The 21,519-nt window shown below is 40.3% G+C and overlaps 1 long non-coding RNA gene across 1 annotated transcript; it reads left to right on the top strand.

Annotated features, from left to right (window-relative positions):
* The first annotated feature begins 1,847 nt into the window (after positions 1-1,847).
* LOC130464213 (uncharacterized) lies at positions 1,848-4,858 on the top strand. Its single transcript, XR_008924559.1, has 4 exons — positions 1,848-2,179; positions 2,315-2,384; positions 3,750-3,819; positions 4,471-4,858. It is a non-coding gene; the product is annotated as an uncharacterized lncRNA (long non-coding RNA).
* Positions 4,859-21,519: the final 16,661 nt, after the last annotated feature.

Below are 21,519 nucleotides of genomic sequence, written 5' to 3' on the forward strand. Positions count from 1 at the left end.
TTGAAGCATGGGGGTGAATTGAGGAGAGAGAAAGAGAGAAACGGGGGGAGGAGAGAAAGACAGGGGAGATGAAGTGATGAGAGAGGGAACATTAACTGTGTTAAGATAACAAATGGGGTCTCACTTTTTGAGTTTTTCATACTTTGGGACCTACATTTTTTTTACCTTTTGGAACTCAATTCACTTTCCGGCAACTTAACTCACCGTTAACTCACCTTTAACCATAACATAAGTTTTTTTTATGGAAAAAACAATTTAAAGCATATAATTAAAATCTAACAGTTTACATTGTATTAAAATGCCCAAAAAATGAGTTAAGCATAAGGTTGGGGTCTCACCTTTTAATTTTTTTTTTCACCATTTAGGTCTTACACCTTTTTTTTCACCCTTTAGGACCTCTAACCTACTTTCCGGCAAGTTAACTCACCTTTAACTCATCTTTAACCACAACATCAATATATATATATATAAAAAAAAAGCATTAAATGATTTATGTATATTAAGTAAAGGTATAATCTTAAACCTTTTAAAAGCAAGAAGTGTACATTTGGAATAGTAGAATCACAGCCATACCCCTTTAATCCTTCTTCAAAAAATTCAGAAATCTCTTAAAAATAGTGATTTGACGGTCTTACCCTTATAAACGTTGCATTTACGATTTAGCCCTCGCTCTTCCCACTTTGCTTCTATTGCCCACTTTGGAAGACGCTTTTGCCCATTTTTTACACAGGGGTAAAAAAAATATGTCTTCCTTCTCTTTCATATCCAAACCTATGTCCTTCCTTCAATCTCTATTTTCTCTCTCTTCTCTCCGCCCCCCTCTCCAATGCGCTCCTCCTCCCTTGACCTCGATTGACGGCAGCCTTCAACAATTCGCGTTGGAGATGGAGTCCAATTCAAGGTCGATTAATGATCTTCTTTCCTTCGCTCTTAATTGCACTATTTCACATTTTTAGAATGTTTATTTTCGTTGCTTTCTTGCGACTTTGTTTCCCCCGTTTTTTTTCCAGTTTTCTACTACTGCTTGTTTTGCATTTCTCCAGTGGGTATCGGTGGTGTATTAACCCTTTTCAAATTTTCAATTTATAGTGGTAGTTTCATTTTTTATTTTATGATTAAGTTTTTTTATTTTTATTTTGAGTTTCTGTGTTTATTGCCATTTTTGGGGCTATTGATCTTTTGGAAAATTGATTGAATCAATTTTTTTTACAAAAGAAGAGACAATGGTTGTTTCCTTGAACATTAGAGTTTGATTTCACCTACAGTTCAATCCGTTTATTTGGGTATTACTTTTAATATTCATTGTTTCCTGAAAATGGGTTTGCAATTGTAATTGAAAAATCTCGGGTTTAACATTTTGGTTGAATTAATTTGTTTGGAGGAACGGTTTCATTTCTTTTGGCTTTGAATTTTTGTTCATTATATAATAAATACAACTAGATTGACTGAATTTGGATATTTTTTTGTCATAATTTTGACTTGTAAACACTTGTAGCTTGTTTTGGAAGTGAAGGCAAGGCTCAAAAATGAATATCGTGAGCTCCTCGTAGGCAAGAATGGGCGTGATGATGAAAGCATGATATTTTGCACTACTACAAAAATGTCCAAAGAGACCTAAAAAAACAGATCCATTAGAGTACTTAACGGGTCTCTTTACTTAATAAGACCTCGTGATACAAATCAGAGGTCTCTTATGTTATCTGGGCGCAAAAAAGAGACCCGTTAGCTTAGAAAGGAGATTTCTCGTAGAGGCGGGGTCCACTAATAAAAAATGAAGAGACCCGTTATCTCCTATAACAGGTCTGCTCCTCAATTAAATTATTATTAGAAGGTCAGAAATCATAACCCCTACTTCTCTCTCCCTTCCCTGTACAGCGAAAATAAAACCCCAAATACCTCAATTTCAGATCTGATTAAATTCGCAGAGAATTCATTCATCTCTCAAACTTCTCACTCCGTTATTCTCAATCGAAATCCCCAATTTATATTCTTGCAGATCACCAATTTCTGCAGCTCATCGAAATTGAATAAAAGAACCCTAATTTTCGAAATATAAATTTCAATTTCCGACTTTAATTCATACAATAGTTTCCAATTTTTCCATTGTAAAGTTTATCAACCTTGGAGGTTTCGTATGGTGAGTAAGTCGCGGAGCTCAAACAACAACTAACAGAGCAAGGTATATCTGCACTTTATTTTTCATGTTTTTTTTTCCGCCATGAATTTGATTTGGTTTCTAAGGTTTTTTAAATATATTATTTAGTAATTAGTTTGTTCTTGAACGTGTTTGCTTGATAATCTGATTTTTATACAGGCGTATGAAATTTGGTTGATTGGCAGCTATTGTACAGACATGTTAATTTGATTTGGAAGTTTGAAGTGAGGTAAAAATTAGATATTTTTTCGTATAATTTGGTATCATTGAAGATTGTAAATTTGTATATTTTTAATTGGATTTGATATTGACTTTGTATGGTAGGGTTTTTGTTTTGGTTTTTGTTCATGACGATACTTATGATAAGATTACGAATGATGTTCCTGCTTGATTTTGTGTGTTAAAATGGTTTTAGTACAATCAGCCCAAGTTGTGCAGCTTCTAAAGACTTGAGATTAGTCAGAATTCTTTGTTACTTGAGTCTCATATGATAGAGATTATTCGGGCATAATTAAAATCTCTTAGACTTCAGCGCGTCCCTTCTGTTTACACCAGTATATAACATTCTCATAATTAACAGAAATTAGTTTACTTTCTTTTTGTATCTTTTTTAAAAAGTGAAAAAGTTAATGAGCAATAAAAATAAACCTTATGTTGAGCAGATTGGTGTTCAGTTTTAGTTTTCAGGAACCAGGTATAATCAAGTTGAAATAGCTGAATTGGGCAGAATGATGTTCAGTTTTAGTTTTCAGGAAACAGGTATAATCAAGCTGAAATTTGATCAGTTTCAGTAAAAATAACATCACAAGTAGACATTCCCATAAAGTGGCCGTAACTCAGAGCCTTACAGCCGCAGGCATTTGTTTTTTCATGAATTTTTTACGAGTATTTGATTATGCCTTGTTTAGAAAATTACATTGTTAATGTCACCATTACTAATGGCGTACTTGAATGCCAAAATTTTGTTAGAGAAGGAGCTTCCCTTAACATCAGAAATTGTAGTTGCCTAGTTGGCATTCATCTTGGTCTTTCTTTCTTGAGCATTGGTGTAACAAGGAATTCATCAATTGAACAATATCACAAATGCGGAGTGCAGAGCCTGTTGTTGATATATATTTATAAGAAGTCTTATTAGTTACTTCAATTCATTGGTATTGAGTTTTGCTCCTAGAATAGTCTTATTCTTAAGAACTTTATAACTTTCTAGGCCTTGAGTCAAAGTAAATCTATGTTGCTTTCAGTTGTTTAGACTTTAGAGGGCTTAGTTTATGTTGGGGTTTGTTTTGTGTGGTTTTTTCCTGCGTTTATTCTTTATTCAGTACACGAATGAATGTAGAGTCTTGGGTTTCTGTCAACAACTATGTGTTTGGAACTGGTTCTGTTGGTGGTAGTGTATAGGTCTGATTGCTTGAGGTGTTAGCACTTAGCAGCAGTTTTGTGCATTGCGCCTTAGAAGTAGAAGTATCCTTTTATGGCAATAATGGTTCTGACTCTTATTTGGTCTACTTTCTTCATGAAAGCGATGCATGTCATTTAGAATTTTAGAAATAACTTCAATTTGGCAAGACTGAAGGAACAATTCTGCATTGTGAAGGATTGTGGACCACTGGACCTTGACATATCTCATTAGCTTGCATGGATCAATGGATCAACATACTTTCCAGGTAATTATATACTCTCCATTGGAACGATATATAGCCTCGAACCTGGTATGCAAAGTCCTGATTTGAAGTTCTGGTTTGAAGAGCTTACTGGGAGTCTGGGGCTGATAGCTTGATGTCTGCTTTGCTACTTTATGTTGTGAACTTGTGATCACTGTTTTTGTACAAAAAACTGATGGTTCATCGCTTGTTATCATCATAAGTTCCTGCTTGATTCACTGTGGTTGTTGATATTCATGAGATCATAATTTTGAACAATCGTGTTAAGGGTTCAGACAGAAATTGTCTTTCATAAGTTGTAACTTTGATTATCTGGATAAAATTTGGTGGAAATAAAATGAAGTTTTGTTCGTTAATTTTCTGTATTTACTGTGCTGTCTGAAATTTAATCTTCTGAAATTTAAGTCCTGCAAGATATATCTGCTATTCAGAGTAAATTCTGTGGTGGTCAAAATAGTGTTGGTTCTTGCTGATTTGCCGTTCATGGGCAATTTTGTGCTTATCAGCTTGTCTTGTTCTGCGTTCTTAATCCGAGTTTCTTCATGTTGTTTTGCACAACTTTGACTTGTGAATTAGTGACATTATGCTTTGTGATTATGACTTCTAAAGTTGTTATCCTTGGGCTCTCTCTCACGTGCTTTAGTTGTCTTGTAGTTATTTGTTCGAGCTCCCGGTGCCTACTCCAACTAATATTGATGAGATCAAGGGCGTGATGTGGATTTGACACATATGTTGGAGCGTGTTACGTTAGAATCATGCTTTGGGTGATTTTTTTTTTTGAGGGGATGCTTTGGGTGATATTTCACGGAGCATAAAGACACAACTTAGAAAAATGTAGGTGGTCGTATGAAATGGTTTAATGCTATAGTTGTAGCAGGACTTAATTTTATATGTGTTTAGTTCTAAATTTTTGTTGTAAAATATTGTATATAATACTAATTATTATGGTAATTTTGTTTTGATGCTTCCCTTTTGGTGTGTGTGTGCGCTACTGTTTTTTTTTTTTATTTAAAATATAGCTGAAAAGAGACCCGTTATCTATAAGCATAGGTCTTTCGATTTTCAAAATTAAAAAAAATTTAAAATGTCAAAGAGACCCCCTTTCTTCAATATAGGGTTTGAATTTTTCTAACAAAGAGACCCCATTTCTCTGATGGTGGGTCTTTTTTATTTATCAAAGAGACCCCATTTCTTTAATGATGGGTCTGTTCTTCTATTAAATTATTTTTAGAGTTGCTAGGAAAACAGACCCCCTTTCTCTGATAAAGGGTCTTTTCTTTATTAATAAGAGACCCCCTTTAATGAGGGGGTCTCTTTATCAAAGAGACCTCTGAGATAGAGACCTGTCCAGAGGAGGTCTCTTATGCATATTTGGACGGGTCTCTTTGCCTATTTTTGTAGTAGTGTTGGTGACGTTTTTTTACCCATGATCCACGAGGTAGGTTTTTCCTCATTTTTGAGTTTTCCTGTCACACGGGTGAACATGATATAGAATCTGCAACTGATGTTATTCGTCCATGGTTTCAGGTTTTTAGAACCCTTGTCGACAAGACTAAAGGTATTAAAGGCGTGAATGTTGAGAACCACAAGTTATCTGCATTTGTACATTACCGTAATGTTGATGAGAAGGTGGGTAAATTACAGTAGTTTTGTTAAATCTTCAAATAATTCAGTAGTTGCGATGGTATCAATTTTTTTTATTGGTAAAATAGAGCTGTTATATTAAACCAAAACATTAGAGTACAAACTTCGTACAAACCAGGCTGCCAAAAAGGCATGTAACACAAAACAAACAAAGAAGCAAACTATGGTAAACAACATGATAATCTCGACACATTGAGGCTTCTAGAGTAGATCATGTATTGTGCCTCCTTCACAATAGTCTCTGAGTTGCTCTTTACCAGCTTGAATTTTCGTTGGTTCCTTTCCCTCCATAGGAGATAAACTACAACAGACACCATCATCCTATACATCTGATGTTTTCCAGAGTTAGACTTGAATTGGGTCACTATAAATTGCATCTCTTCCTCCCAATTTCCAGGTCTCCTGTTGACACCAAACCACTGTAAAACGCAGCTCCAAATAGAAGAAGAATATTCACACTCAAAAAACAGATGGCAGACATTTTCTGAAGCCTTCTCACAAAGACAACAAATGGGGTCACAAGCAATACCTATCTTGATAAGGCGATCATACGTAACCATTTTGTTTAAAGCAGCCAACCATACTATGAATATACACTTAGGAGGAGCAGGGTTGTTGCAGGTCAACTTCCTCCACTCAACCTTTTGCACATCACCCTCAACACACTGTAAAATTTTCTAACATAGAAGCTTGCATCAGATAGAACATCAATACCATCAGCAAAACTAAGTAAATAATCCCTAGCACTTAGGATTTTCCTAACCACCCAAAATGCTTGAGAGGGTATAGGCATAGTGGTGAGGTCCCTTTGCTTAATGTAATAACCATGTACCCACTTGACCCAAACCTTATCTTTTTTTTTTGTGCTAAACACCACAACAATTTGCATATGGCTGCCTGATTCCACATTCGCACACAAGTGATATTTAAACCACCAGCAGACTTGGGCAAGCACACCGAATCCCAAGCCACCAAAGCTCTTTTGGACACCCCAGCAGCACCGATCCACAAAAAAGACCTACAAGCAGCTTGGATGACCTTTAAGATCTTTTGAGGCAAAACAAAAACCTGGCACCAAAAGGTCTGGATACTAAATAACACGGCTTTGGTTAATTGAACTCTTCCTGCGTAAGTTAGCAAATTAGATGTCCAACTATCAATTCTTGCCAAAATCTTCTTTATTAAAGGTTGACACTGCATAACAGTCAACTTCTTTGACGACAGGGGAGCACCAAGATACCTTAAGGGTAGCTCACCTTTAGACAACCCAAACTCGTTAAGAATATCCCGTTGCACATGGATATCCACCCCTCCAAAGTACACTTAACTTTTTGTAGGGTAAGACTTAAGACCAAAAGCATCGGAGAAAACTTGAAAAGCAGAGAACAATTGTCTTACAGAGTCCACATCACCTCTGCAAAAGAGAAGCAAATCATCTGCAAAGCAAACATGGGTTAAACCCAACTTCTTACATCGAGGATGGTAGTGGAACCCCACATTATCTTTCAAACCCAACATACATCTATTGAGATATTCCATACTCAAGAAAAATAAGTAAGGAGAGATAGGATCTCCTTGACGAAGACCTTTCTTCCCCTCAAACGGTGTAGTCATTTCCCGTTCACATTAAAAGAGTAAGTCACTGAAGATAAACAAGCCATAATCCATTTAACAAATTGAAATGGGAAACCAAGCTCCAACATTAAGTACAGCAAAAAGGCCACTCAACTGAGTCATAGGCTTTTTGCAAATCTATCTTAACCATACACCGTGGAGACAACCCCTTTCTATTATACCCCTTAATAATTTCATGACTGAGTAAAATATTGTCAAAAATAACCCTCCCCTTAACAAAAGCGGACTGACTATCCCCAACAATATCCTTAAGCAATCCTTGCATTCTGTTAGCCAAGACTTTTAAAATAATCTTGTATAACACAGAACAACAAGCAATCAGCCTATATTCTTTAATAGCACTAGCATTCTCAACTTTAGGAATTAAAGAGATATAGGTGCAATTGATAGTTCTAGGCATGAATCCATCCGAAAAGAAACCTTGGACTGCTTTTATTACACTAGGACCAACAATAGGCCAAGCCATTTTATAAAAGTAAACATTAAACCCATCCATACCTAGGGATTTTGCCGAGTCCATGCTAAACAAAGCAGATTTGACCTCATCACCAGCAACAGGCAAACACAAGGCAACTTGCTGAGCATGAGAGAGAACACAACCTCTAGCAACCACACTTCTATCAACCATAGGCAGAAAGGTCGCAGCAGTACCCATAAGATTATGATAAAAGCTTCTAACTTCCTCCTTGATTTGAGTCTGATCTGCACATCTTGACCCATCCTCTCTAATCAGTTGTTTTATAGCATTAATACTCTGTCTGCTCTTAACATAAGAGTGGAAGAACTTGGTATTAGCATCCCCAAGTTGTATCCAGTCAACTCTCGACTTTTGGTGCCAGATTTTCTCCTCAATTAAACTCCAGTTCTCAAGCTCCTAAAGAATCTTTCTTTGATTCTCAATAAGCTGTGTATTAAGTTGGTCAGTACCAAGCTTCTCCTGGGCATCCTGCAATCTTCCTCGAGCCCCATCAACTCTTTGAGAAATATGCTTGAAATATTGGGTGTTGATCCTCTTTAAAGGCTCTTTCAAAGCCTTTAACTTATACCAAATGTCCAACAAGAAGTTAGCATGAAAATGCTGACCCCAAATACTAGAAACAACACCCAAGAAATCATCATGTTCTGCTATAACATTCAAGAATCTAAATGGAGTATTACGCACCACCCTTGTTTTCTCAAAACTGACTTGCAACGAACAATGATCAGACACCCCTTTATAAAGCGTCTCAACCACAATCTCGGGGTGCGCTAGGAACCAACTAGTATTTCCTAAACACCTGTCAAGCTTTGACAAGATTCTGGTACTGACATCTTGATTATTGGCCCAAGTGTAGTAACTACCCACAGTCCTCAAGCCATCTAACTCATTATCAAGCAAGTACAGTGACTAGGTATTAATCCCTAATACCCACGATAGTATCTTACTGTATCTACTTTGTAATTTGATTGCAGAATTGGCCTACTATTGCTCAGCTTGTTCATGAAGTTCTTAAAAGTTTCCCTCGCTTACGTTTAACTCATGGGCGTAAGGTACTACCATCTATTCTCAGTCTTCGAATGTTTATGGGAACAATTAATATGAATGTCCTGAGCAACAATATATCACGTATTGTTATGCGTCTAGATGTGTGGTTTTTTGTCCGATATAATTATATGTATCATGTTATGTTGATTCTTCCAACTCGGATGGTCACGTCGGTTACATACGTTCAACAATTATTATCAATTTAGATCATATTAGATAGAGTCAAGTGAATTTTCCCTATTTAAATCATTAAACGTGTTCAAAAACTGCCATGTGAGTCAGTGTGAATTTTTTACTGCGTAATCTTTTCTCTACCGAACAAAATGGTTTAACAATGATCTTTTAAAAATGTACCCTGACTTTCACATTAAAACATGAGTTTCTAGATCCTCTTTTTCCATACTTAATGAATAGGAAATTGCACTAGCTTTAAATTATTGGCTCATGTTCATATTTATGCCAGAAATGGCATCAAGAGTTTGGAGTGGATGAGCTGTTTGAAGACTCAATGAAAATTGCAGCTCAAACAGGCAAAAGCTCCATGCACAAGTTCCTTGATGTGAATGGGAAACCTGTGCTAATAGTGCAGGCATCAAAACATTTCCCTGGAGTAAGTACCAAAGTTTCGCTGTCAAATTTTAGCTTCGTTTTTGTAGACACCTACTTTTGTCCCCATTCCCGAAAGGGAAGGTTCGATGATGAGAACGCAAATCTGCACTTGGCAACGCATCTCCTATAAAATAACGAATCTCAATCACCCTTTTCATTTCAGCCAAAACTGCTATTTATGGAAACCTGCTAAAAATAGCAACTACCGTAAAAAGTAGTTGTTAAAAGTGGTAAAGTCGTAAAAGATAGAAACCTGTCAGAATTAGGTGTTGCACTCCAACATAAATCCTAAAAGAGATAGAATTTGCAATAGGAATTCTATTCCTGGTATAATTCGAAAGTAAGAGTTACGTATTACTTAAAATCCTAACGAACCTAGAGTTCGTAACGGGCCCAGACGCATTCCGTCATAAAGTTAATACGCACTAAATGACTCGGATAAGTCTCAAAAGCTCCGCGTTTTAAGAGTCCAAATCTGACAAAAAACTCGGCCCAGATCCCATTTTCAACGCCTGGATCTAGGCGCCGAAATCTTCGGCGCCTAGCCCTGGGCGCTGAAAATGCCTGGGGCCGTGTCGTCTCCAAATTCTTTTTGGATAAGTATTCTAAAAATCTATCTTTCCACAAACTCTTTCCCTATAAATACAGCCTCAAAACCGACGTGAAGGGGACACACAACACACAATTCCATAACCTGAGTATTGACTATAGCCTTAAGCCTAGCCTCACGCTGCGAAATTGATCCGGCGTTCTGTCACAATCGACCCAAAAGTCGAACAGAACGCATCCTGCCCCTTGTAGCTGACGATTTAAGCCTAAATACTAGAACATTGCTTGGAAACCCGAGATTCGTTAAATAAAAGGAGAAATAGCAAAGCCAAGTGGTTAGTTTTCTGAGAGCCGTAACGCACCTCTCAAGGGTGCGTTGTAATGTGTCCCTCATATGATTTAATCGCTTTAATCACCCTTTTATAAAATTGTCAAACTATTAACTTGATTGATCTTCACGCCTAATAAGATAATACCTTGGACAATTGAATTATCATGCTAGGTACCTTAAATCAATCTAAATAAGATAATCACGATCGATTTAGTGTTATGTGTTGCATATTGCTAAAATCAATTCAGAATAGTCTAATAGTTTAATGCATGTCCCTTCAATTATTTATGCTGAGCTAGTAAGGATAACCTGCCTCTGGAGTTATCGATGAGCAATCCTCTCGGTAGTTACAGTCCCCCAACTCTCAATCTCTGCCATGCGGGTGTACGTTGAGAGATCCCCACACCAGGGATCACTAAGGGAACCTATGGCCGTCGTGGTCGAACATAATTGCACTCCCTTTATGTCACGATAACTGGGTTTTGTCATTTTTTCTCATTGTCGTTAAAAACTGAATGGCGACTCCTATATTACTAGTCGATTGGGTGTAAACTCACAGGAAATCCAATTACACTTGATCTGAGACAACATCACGCCCACGAGGGACGAGGTCATGCATTAGCCTCGTGCTTTTTCGACCCCCTCACAGTTTTATGTTTATAAATGGTCTTTAGCCATTAGTTCATCGTTCATTGTTTTGGTACATTAAAGCCATTTATGTGGACATATTTCCCAAGTCATTAGAATTATTTAATTTATGTGATATTGATGAGAATGTTAATTGCAGTAGTAACATACAAACATGACATTGCATTTAACATGGCTAGCAGTTGCAGCATCTTGTACTTATAAAAAGCTAAATGAGCTAACAAACATGTTCCAGGATTTTCCATGGTTATGAATGAGTAACAAGTTCAGTTATACAATAATGATTGAAAGTGATTGACTTCACACTTCAAAATTTAAAGTGACTTATCTTGTTCCCTTGACATCGTCATTCCGCACTGGCTCATGTAATGATGCATGCATAATTGTCTAATTACAGATGCAGGATGAGGATGAGAAGTTATGTGTGTTCCAATTTTTTCCCTTTATTTATGGTTCTACTATATTAAAATTAGAAAACAATCACTAGCATGTATGAAGGTTAAGAAACGACACGTCTAATACTATTAAGAGGATACTCTGGAAAAGTATTTGTAGATCTAGGAAGTGGAACAACCCTTAGACAAAAGTTATAACTTATTTTATTTAATTTAGTTTGATTTGTTCTACTATCACTATCCAAAGCGGTTGGGCTAGATCATGTTCTCTTGTATTTTGTCAGTTTATCCTGGAAAATTAAGGATAATCTGCTTCTTTCTAGAGTTACTTTCTGATATTGTCACTAACGTGTCTTTTTTTCTTCAGTGGCTGAAGATGTTGATGGAGTGGTGATTCTAGAAGAAATGTAATAGTTTGGATGGACCACAGAGCTGTAAAGAAAGCTAATTAAGCAGGTCAATGAAACCAACCCACATGTGTCGCAACACTGCAGGGGATCTCTGCCCAAACCCAATCGCTCGCCCACTAGGTCCCTCTCATTGGTGCATGCCCCTTTGGCTTACATCGTGATTGGCCTCTTGGGACGTAATTCGTCTGTTGAATGCACTACCTCGACCGAGGCATGTGTTGGAACTACGATAGAAGCGGTACCCAGCCAGGCGCAAATATTACCTATAGAAGCTTATCTTAAACTACGTGACGTATTATTTTTTGCTTCATGTTGTAATGCTAGTTATGTGTAGCGAATTATCTGATGGTATTGTGATTGTGTGTGAAAAATAATACCGGAAAACCAACGACCCTAAAAATTGCCCAAACATTCATAAACACCGATTGGCCAAAGAGTTATACCAAAATACGTGTTCCGCAACCCCGGGCGATCGCCACAAAAATAAGCGACGCCCAGGACTGCCTGTAACGGATCCCACAACGCTGCACAACGCGTAAAGGACGTTATTAGGCAAGCACGCAAAATTAAGTCGTACGAAAAAGGATAGACGAACAGAATACGAGTACCAGTCAGGGACGCATTTTCAACGCCCCTGGCTGGGCGCCAATTATTTTCTACGCCCCTGCTGGGCGCTGAAGTTGCTGCCTGGCCCTTTGGTCAGGCACGGTAGCCTCGGTGCCCGCGCATAAAATATACGTAGCAATAAAAAATTCGTAACAAATTTGCTACGAGGACGTATGAAAAAGGCACTCGATTCTAAGAACGACTTATAAAATAAACAACTCCTTGTGTCGCTATTAGGCCTCCTATGACGACAATGTTCGGCACCAAAACCGAGCATGCTAATTAAAATAACTTTGAGTCACACGGGCAAATGCTTCGAAAATCCAAAGAATGACTAAAAGAAGAGCCAAAGTGTACCAACATAAGTGAGAATAGAAAACCAATAGAAAGAGTCGGAAGTCTAGACTGAGTAATGCTTAACTTTGGGCCTAAACTTTAGCTTGTCTTATGCATAGGGCTGGTTCTGCCACTTGGTGTCGATCTGAAAATCAAAGGTTAGTGCATCTCGAAGCTACATCACCAACACAAGGTCTAGTAACTCCAAGCTCCATCCGCCATTCCCCCTTTCAAGGATCTCCGCTTCTCCAACCTCGATTCGCACCCTCAAACACGTCCATGGAAGAATTACGAGACCAAATGGTCCAAATGACCCAACTTATGAACCAACTGAGAATGGAAAACGAATCCTTAGCAGCCGCGCAAGCCAAAAATGACCTCGATAACGAGAAGAAGATCGAAAAAATGGTTCTGCAGCAGACCAAGGGGAGCAAGTATTTCTCCCTCGATCCTAAACCTTTTCCCGGCAAACTACCGGAAAAGTTCAGTTCATATGACTTACCAAAGTTCAAAGCCACGGACAATCCCCGTGATCATCTCTTGAGCTTCGTGAATGCCATGAACTTGAAAGGTATGGACAAGTCCATGTATTTGCCTGCCTTTCCTCTGTCCTTGGAACCTGTGCCGCTCAAATGGTATTACCACTAGGACCCTAAACTCTTCCCCACTTGGGAGGACTTTGTCAATGTCTTCGTCAAGCAATACTCGTCGAACATGGATTTTCAAGTCACCATGCGCGAGCTGGAAGTACTCTTCCAAAAGAAAAATGAAGGTTTCACGACCTATTTTGCTAGATGGAGAGACCAAGCGGCCCAACTAATCAATAGGCCTCCTGACACGGAATTGGTCCAAAAGTTCATTGACAACCTAGACCCAACTTATAAACAACACCTTAGGTACTTGGGCCTTGATACCTTCAAAAGGGTTTATGATGTAGGAATAAAGATCGAGGATGACCTTGCAAAAACAGTACAAAGCAAGCCTGCATACAAAAGTAACACCTACAACAGGGGCCACACGCCTCAAGCCCAAGAGGTCTACGCCTTAGAGGAAACCCCAACCCGAAGGAGCCCTGGAAGGTGGACCCGAGATCGAAAGTTTGCCCCACTCGGGTCGACTCTGGTACAAGCCTTCCAAAGACTAACCAATCAAGGAAAGCTAAGGCCCATAGGCCCCACACCTGACCCTTCATTCAAAAGTAAATATTGGGTCGAGGGCACCTATTGCAAATTCCATCAAGGGAATGGGCATGACACTGAAAACTGCTGGAATCTAAAAAACACAATCCAGGATATGATAGAAGATGAAATAATACCTCTTCCTAACATTGGCAAACCCAACAACAACAAGAGCCCACTCGGTTCTTGTCACATCTCTCTCGACCAACCAGAAAATAAGGACTTTGACCCTACGGTGTATATCACGCCTCAAGGTGCACCACTCACCGTGGTCCCTATGAATCGAATCGAGAGAGAAGTGTGCGGCGTGTGGGATGATGATGCTGAAGATGTCTACCTGTCTCAAGTGTCGGGCCAGGACCTCTTTACTGAAACTTGGCCCGGGCATGCTCCCATTGACGCCACCCCTCAAGAGTCCAAAGTTGACAATCTCACTCGGTCCGGAAGGGTATACCAACAGGATATTCGCCCACCCCCTATGGACGACATCCCAGTCAGACAGACTCTTGAAAATGTGCGGCACACCACCGTCGCAGAAGTCATCGAAAGTCCTCTCTTGAAGCAACTAAAAAGAACTAAAGCCGAGATTACCATCTGGGATCTCATGTGCACTTCAAAGCAACATCGTGAAAAACTCATTCGCTCACTTGACCTCATCTCAGTCCCTACGGACATCACACCTGACTCATTGGTTAACCACGTCACAAGAGATGTTGAGGAAAAAGCAATAGTTTTTACTGACAAAGACTTACCTAAAGAAGGAGGCGCCCACAACAAGGCCCTCTACCTAGTGGTTGGATGCAAAGGACAAAACATACCCCTAGCACTCGTAGATAACGGTTCAGCGGTAAATGTTTGCCCATTGCGAACCGCCCATTGCTTGGGACTAGGAAGCGATGACTTCCAAACCTCCACGCAAGGAGTACGAGCTTATGATAACTCTCGAAGGCCTGTGTTGGGAAAAATCAACCTCACAATACAAACCGGGCTCGTGGCACGTACCACGGAGTTTCAAATAATCGACATTAAGCCCACTTTCAACCTCCTCTTAGGATGCCCTTGGCTCCATGACTTAGGAGGTGTGGCTTCCACCCTGCATCAAATGGTTAAACTTAACCATAATGGGGTAATTCTGGAAATACGCGCCCCTCCTCTCGACTTCAGCTGTACTATGGTTGGAACGGCCGACACTGCGGAAGACCGTTACGGTTTTCAAGTGGATGAAGCCATCCAATTCATTCAGGACTATAATTTAGCATTTCTAGATCCGCGTGCATCCCGGGTCATCCCTAAAATATTGCTAGCTCAGGGCTATTTCCCGGGAACTCCATTGGGCATAAGGAAGAAGAACTACGTGTTCCATCCCCCACCCAACAAATCTACTCCCTTTGGCCTAGGCTATGAACCAACGGAGGAAGATATTGTTGATCACTTGTCTAGGCTACGCCTTAAGCCAGCCAAGACAAAACGAGCCACCCTCCTTTCCCCATATCAAAGAACCCTTAACGGTATGTTTGTCCGGGAAGGAGAAGAACACCCATGATGTGACTTCCCTGAACCCTTCGTTCAAAATGGCCTGCTAAAGCTCAGATTCGAAATTTTCCATGACTGTCATACTTTGGATGGGGCACCCCACCTCACCAAGACTGAAACCGCTGAAATATTAGACAACCAAGCTCTATGGACATTGTTTAACGAATCGAAGCCTATGGAGGACAAGACTGTGATGACTACCCTAGCTCTACAAGATGAAAGTTTTGATCCAACTCGGTTAATCACTCCTACATCAACACTAGAAGAGGCCGAGAACGGATGGGTGAAGACATGTCAGTGGGTCAACGCAAAGGGAATAGAGTTTAAAATGAGTACAGGCGAAGGACCAAAGTTCTATGAGACTAAACCCAAGGCTTGAGCCGTAGAGAGCACTTTAGAAAAACGCCTATTAGTTCTTTAGATGATAGAAAGAATAAATCCCTAGATATGGTCCTAAAAACCCCCTAGAATGTTGATTAATTTATTTCAGTGTGTTTTCCTTACTTTCCAAATTAATAAAGGCGTAAGATTTCTCCTCAAATATTATTCTAACACTAAACAAGCACTAATCATATTTGCAAATATAAAATCAAAAAATATAAGGAAGCGACCCACTTTAGGCCCAATAGCAAGTCCCACTTGGTCTTGAATCGTGACATCAAAACCAATTCTCGAAATCCACAAAATAAACCGTACCATCCCCTACATATCTCCAAGACGTAAAGGTCAACCCGTGCAATCATAAAAGTCAACCCATGCAACCCAAAGAAATCAAAGGAAATCAAATCCAAAACAAATGCAAATGTTGCTTAAAAGGAAAATTAATAAAACGTAACCCCACCATACCCTTCATTAACAACACGCACCTCAACCCACCCAAAAAGCCTACGCAAAGATCTTCATATCTTCCGCACCCTAACTCCATTTTCAAAGCCGTTTCGAGTCACGAATAGAAAAAATTAATACGGACGAAAATGCGTCTAACGCTAACAGTCCAAAAAGCTTCCAAAATAGTGTCAAAATTGATTCCTGACGAACAAAGAGTAAAACAAAGAAATAAATGCAAGAACATGTCAAGGAAAAGAAGCAACGTGCCAAGAAACTCGCCCCGGAACCATTTTCGGCGCCCAGTTTAACGCCCCAGCCTGGGCGCTGAATCTCTCTGCTTGCCGGCCTTTGCCCAGAAGTGCTCATCATTTTATCCGCACATACACGGAAAAATAACGAACACTTGGGGGGTACAGCACGTATACGCACCACAAAAAAAAGACATGAAAAAAAATGATGTGCAAAATACGTGTACTCAAAAAACAGAATGCACTCAAAAAATAAAAACAATTTTTTGCAATTCGGCAAAGCAATAGATTAAAAATAAAAAATAAACTTCACTTATTCTACCGTTTCAAATAATATGTTTCCATCTCAGAACATACTTATCGAATTCGGCATCCTAGAATCTATTTTAGCTAGAACTACGCGCGACCTGATTCTAACTTAAAGTTATTTAGCAAGGATAAGTAGGCAATCCTATTTATGGATTCGGTCCAATAAAAAAAAACGTGCATAAGTGTTAGAAATGAGAAAATAAAAAAGAGAAACAAAAGGAAAACAACGCCTTTATTAATAGTAAGAAGGAAAACAAAAGTGCTGAGGAATGAAAAACAAACACAACTGAAATAAATAAAGGGCACCTACACCCTAACAAGAACTACACTACTCGAGTTCTTCTGGATCATCAAACAAAGTGTTGTAGAGGGCAATGTTCGCAGGGTCCACTTCCACGGGCTTCTGCGCTGCCCCTATATCAATCTCCATAAGAACAGGCTCCTTGACACTAACTTCCAAGGACGCCAAGGCCTCAGAAACATTTTAAGTTTGAACAGCTATAGCCCACTCAGCCTCAAGGGCACAAACAATGGTAGGGGAAGGATTATCAACATCAATTGGATTAGCCACTGGTTCTGCTAGGGGCTGAACTTTCCTAACCCATACATTATTCTGGCGACGATCTCTGCGAGAGCTTGCATTTTTTGGGTGAACAGCAGGCCCCTTCATGTTAGGCACCTTTTTAGGCCTAGAACTGGAACGGGGAGGAACTTCCTTTCGCTTTCGATCAGGACGAGCTTTTACAGTCTTAATACCATGGTCACGAGGATTAGCAGCATCACGGCTCTCATACTTAGCCCTACCTCGAGGTATCAAAAGCTCAGCCGACTCTTCATTTCGAGCCTTAGTCCTCACAACCTTATCATCGGAACTCATCCACAACTTGAAGTTTTCAAAAAGACCCACAAAGTCATCTGTAGCCACGGTCCAACGCGGGAGGCCACCATAATACTTAGCCCACGCTTGAACCCGTGCTTCGGAAAAGACCGCTACTTTAGGAGGTACCGTGTCGGAAAACGGGATAGTCTGCCTTAAGCCGTACTGTCGCATGACTCGGTAAGGAAAGATGTAAATGGGCCGAGATAACCCCAACAAAGAAACATAAACTAATGCCTCGGAACCCCCCGTCATATTAGTCAAACCCCACCACGGTACCACCCACTAAATAGAGCATATGCCATGAGTAAAATAGGAGGCCCACTCGGCCTCGTTCTGGCCTTGGTGCAAATACTTTCGGTTACCCAAGGCTATAGGGCGATAACGTTTAGGATCGGCAGGAGTTTCTAAAATCCTGAGTCGTTCCATGAGCCAAATCTGCAAAAAAACGGGTACGATCAGAAAAATAATAATGCCTGGAACGCACTTTCAACGCCCAAGACCAGGCGCCAGAATATACGACGCCCAGCCCTGGGCGCTGAAAATCAGCTCCAGGCAGGGGCAAATGAAAAAAATAAAAAATAAATATGTGCTCGCAAATAAACGATCGATTACCTGCAGCAATAGGGGGCTCCCCTTAAAAATTTCAGACTTGGCATCCTTCTTTAACTCATCCGCACTCAGCAAGGTCTCGGCAACAACCAACGGCATATTGGAATAACAACTCTCCATCTGGCTGATCAAGGGGAACAACCTTTTGTCACCGAACTCGCCATTATTATTCGACAGTAAATAGTGGTTCAACAAGCAGAATACAAATGCTCGAATATTCAATTTCTTTTCGGTCATATTCTTACTAGGTCTAAAATGGTGTTTTACAAGCTTTGCCAAATTAACCTTATCACCCACAACGATCTCAACAAGCATGTTAGCATCTAGTCCTAGGAAAGCCCCTATGGTTGTTTTACCCTCTTCAACAGTGCCAGGGGTAGCAGGAGTAGCATTGGTAGGATAACCAAGGATCGCGGCAAACTCATCTGGCAGAGGGCATACTTCAATGCCCCGAAAAACAAAAACATGGTGATCAGAATCCCAAAAGTCTAGGGCTGCATACAGAAAGTTATAATCAATATTAATTTGTTGTAAGCCTAAGAATGCCTCTAAGTGGTATCCTTTTAACAAAGCCTTTTCTGTGGGATTAAGGGCTCTTAGCCAACGCCTAACAACTCATTGGAGGGAGAAAGGAGGAATCGACATGGTAAGAATAGGAAAGAGTAGAAGCTAGGCAATTGCGAGAGAAAAGGAAGATGGAGAGTGGTGAAAAAGAAAGACGTACTTGACCCCTATATATACACGAAAGCATCAAGTGACATCCTGATCCCATTCGGAAACGTGTTAAGAAATCCGAAATTAAGAAAACTGTATAGCATTTCCAGCGCCCAAGGCTGGGCGCCGAAATTATTAACGCCATGCCAGGGGCGCCGGAAATCTAGTCCAGGACCCGGACCCTTCAAAATGCGGAACAGGAAAGGACTTAGAATCGTACGAGGCCCTGTTGTAATCAAGACCAAGCCCAAAGCACCGTTAGAGCCCGAATAGTGAAAACAAATGTTAAGACTTGTCGAAACTTAGACCCATCTCAAGGAAAAAATATGTGTACATTTTTTAAGGCAATAAAAAAAAATCAAGGTCATTCTTCGAAACACAAAAACAAAATCGAGTCGTTGGTTTCTCAAATTAAAAAAAAGTGTTTATTTGTCAAAAGATCAATCCGAGCCAAAATAAGCTCGATGTATTAATTATTGAAAAATGGAGCAAACTTTGTCGCCCGAAAAAATGAAGTCGCACTCCACGACTTCATCAAACTAGCATACCACTACAAAGATCGCTCACACTTACGAGCACGGTCCCAAACACGATCAAGGACATTACAAAATGCGTATCCCCAAGGAACCTCTTTGACAAGAAATGACCGTCAAGCACAAATGCTTGGGGGCTCGAAAGAAAATAAACATTTCAAAAGAGAGTATGCAAAGTTAAAACAACATTCCTAGACTACACTATACGAAGTCCCGTGTTTGAATAAACTCAAAATATAAAACCGGATTACGACCTCAAGACAAAGGTCGCCGTTGATACTTATACATAGTCCTCTAATCAAGGACCCAGATGGTGGCAAAATTGGGCAGTAAAGACTAGCTCAAAACCATGAAAGATGATGACCACGAGACAATGGTCCGTCTAAGCATGTTGTCGACCCACATTCAGGTTGCAACTAAATCCGAGCATCCCTCGAAAGAATTTGCTCTTACAAGAATGAATAAAAAAGAAATTCTCAAAAGAAATCACAAGAACAAATGAAATAGGGACTTGCCCACCTCAATCGGGCAAGATCGCGGCACGTACCCCGCGAGTCCCAAATCGAAAAGACGAATTCAGGTTCGCTCACCTCCAGCGGGCGGGGCGTCCACCCTTAGCGGACAGGGCTCGCCCACCTTCAGCGGGCGGGGTCTACGTCACTAACCGCGCAGGTCCTCAGTTTTCGAAAATGAAATCTTCGAAAACATAAAACAGGCTCGCCATCTTCAGCCGGCGGGGTCTACGTCACAAAGCGCGTAGGCCCTTATTTTCAAAACATCCAAACAGATTCGTCCACTTCTATCGGACGGGGTGTCCACCCTTAGCGGACAGGCTCGCCCACCTTCAGCGGGCGGGGTCTACGTCACAAACCGCGTAGGTCCTTATTTTCAAAACATCCAAACAGATTCGTCCACTTCTATCGGACGAGGTGTCCACCTTCAGCGGACAGGCTCGCCCACCTTCAGCCGGCGGGGTCTACGTCACAAACCGCGTAGGTCCTTATTTTCAAAACATCAAAACAGATTCGTCCACTTCTATCGGACGGGGCGTCCACCCTCAGCGGACAGGCTCGCCCATCTTCAGCGGGCGGGGTCTGCGTCACTAACCACGCAGGTCCTTAGTCGCTGTAGAGATAACTTTTTCTGGTTTTCCCTTTTCCAAAAAAACAAAGGATTGGTTTTCCGTTTTCCCAAAAAAGCGATGTGCTGGATTTTCCTTCGTTTTACGTCCTATAAAAACAAGGGGGTTTTCTCGTTTAGCTAACCTTAAAAATGAGAATCTTTTAAAAACGTTTTACCTCGTGATCGGGCTTGACCAGGCCTAGTTACACTTTATAGCTTTGATTTCGAAAACATCTTTAGATACTTCCAATGACAAAGTGAGGGAGTTTCTATACTATCGGTTAACAGATTCCAATGACAAGTGAGGAATGTGTTAACACTTCAAGTGATGACCCTTAAGTCAAATGTTATCACTCGGGGGCTCGTGAGACCCTCGCAAAACAGGTCACATACACCATGGCTTGTATGACGCACTCCGTCTAATACTTTGACCATCGTCTCATCCCGAGACTCAGTCAAAGTGGGGGCTAACTGTAGACACCTACTTTTGTCCCCATTCCCGAAAGGGAGGGTTCGATGATGAGAACGCAAATCTCCACTTGGCAACGCATCTCCTATAAAATAACGAATCTCAATCACTCTTTTCATTTCAGCCAAAACTGCTATTTATGGAAACCTGCTAAAAATAGCAACTGCCATAAAAAGTAGTTGTTAAAAGTGGTAAAGTCGTAAAAGATAGAAACCTGTCAGAATTAGGTGTTGCACTCCAACATAAATCCTAAAAGAGATAGAATTTGCAATAGGAATTCTATTCCTGGTATAATTCGAAAGTAAGAGTTACGTATTACTTAAAATCCTAACGAACCTAGAGTTCGTAACGGGCCCAGACGCATTCCGTCATAAAGTTAATACGCACTAAATGACTCGAATAAGTCTCAAAAGCTCCGCGTTTTAAGAGTCCAAATCTGACAAAAAACTTGGCCCAGATCCCATTTTCAACGCCTGGATCTGGGCGCCGAAATCTTCGACGCCTAGCCCTGGGCGCTGAAAATGCTGGGGCCGTGTCGTCTCCGAATTCTTTTTGGATAAGTATTCTAAAAATCTATCTTTCCACAAACTTT

The sequence above is a fragment of the Spinacia oleracea genome, chromosome 6 (assembly GCF_020520425.1).
Source record: "Spinacia oleracea cultivar Varoflay chromosome 6, BTI_SOV_V1, whole genome shotgun sequence".
Taxonomy (NCBI): Eukaryota; Viridiplantae; Streptophyta; class Magnoliopsida; order Caryophyllales; family Amaranthaceae; genus Spinacia; species Spinacia oleracea.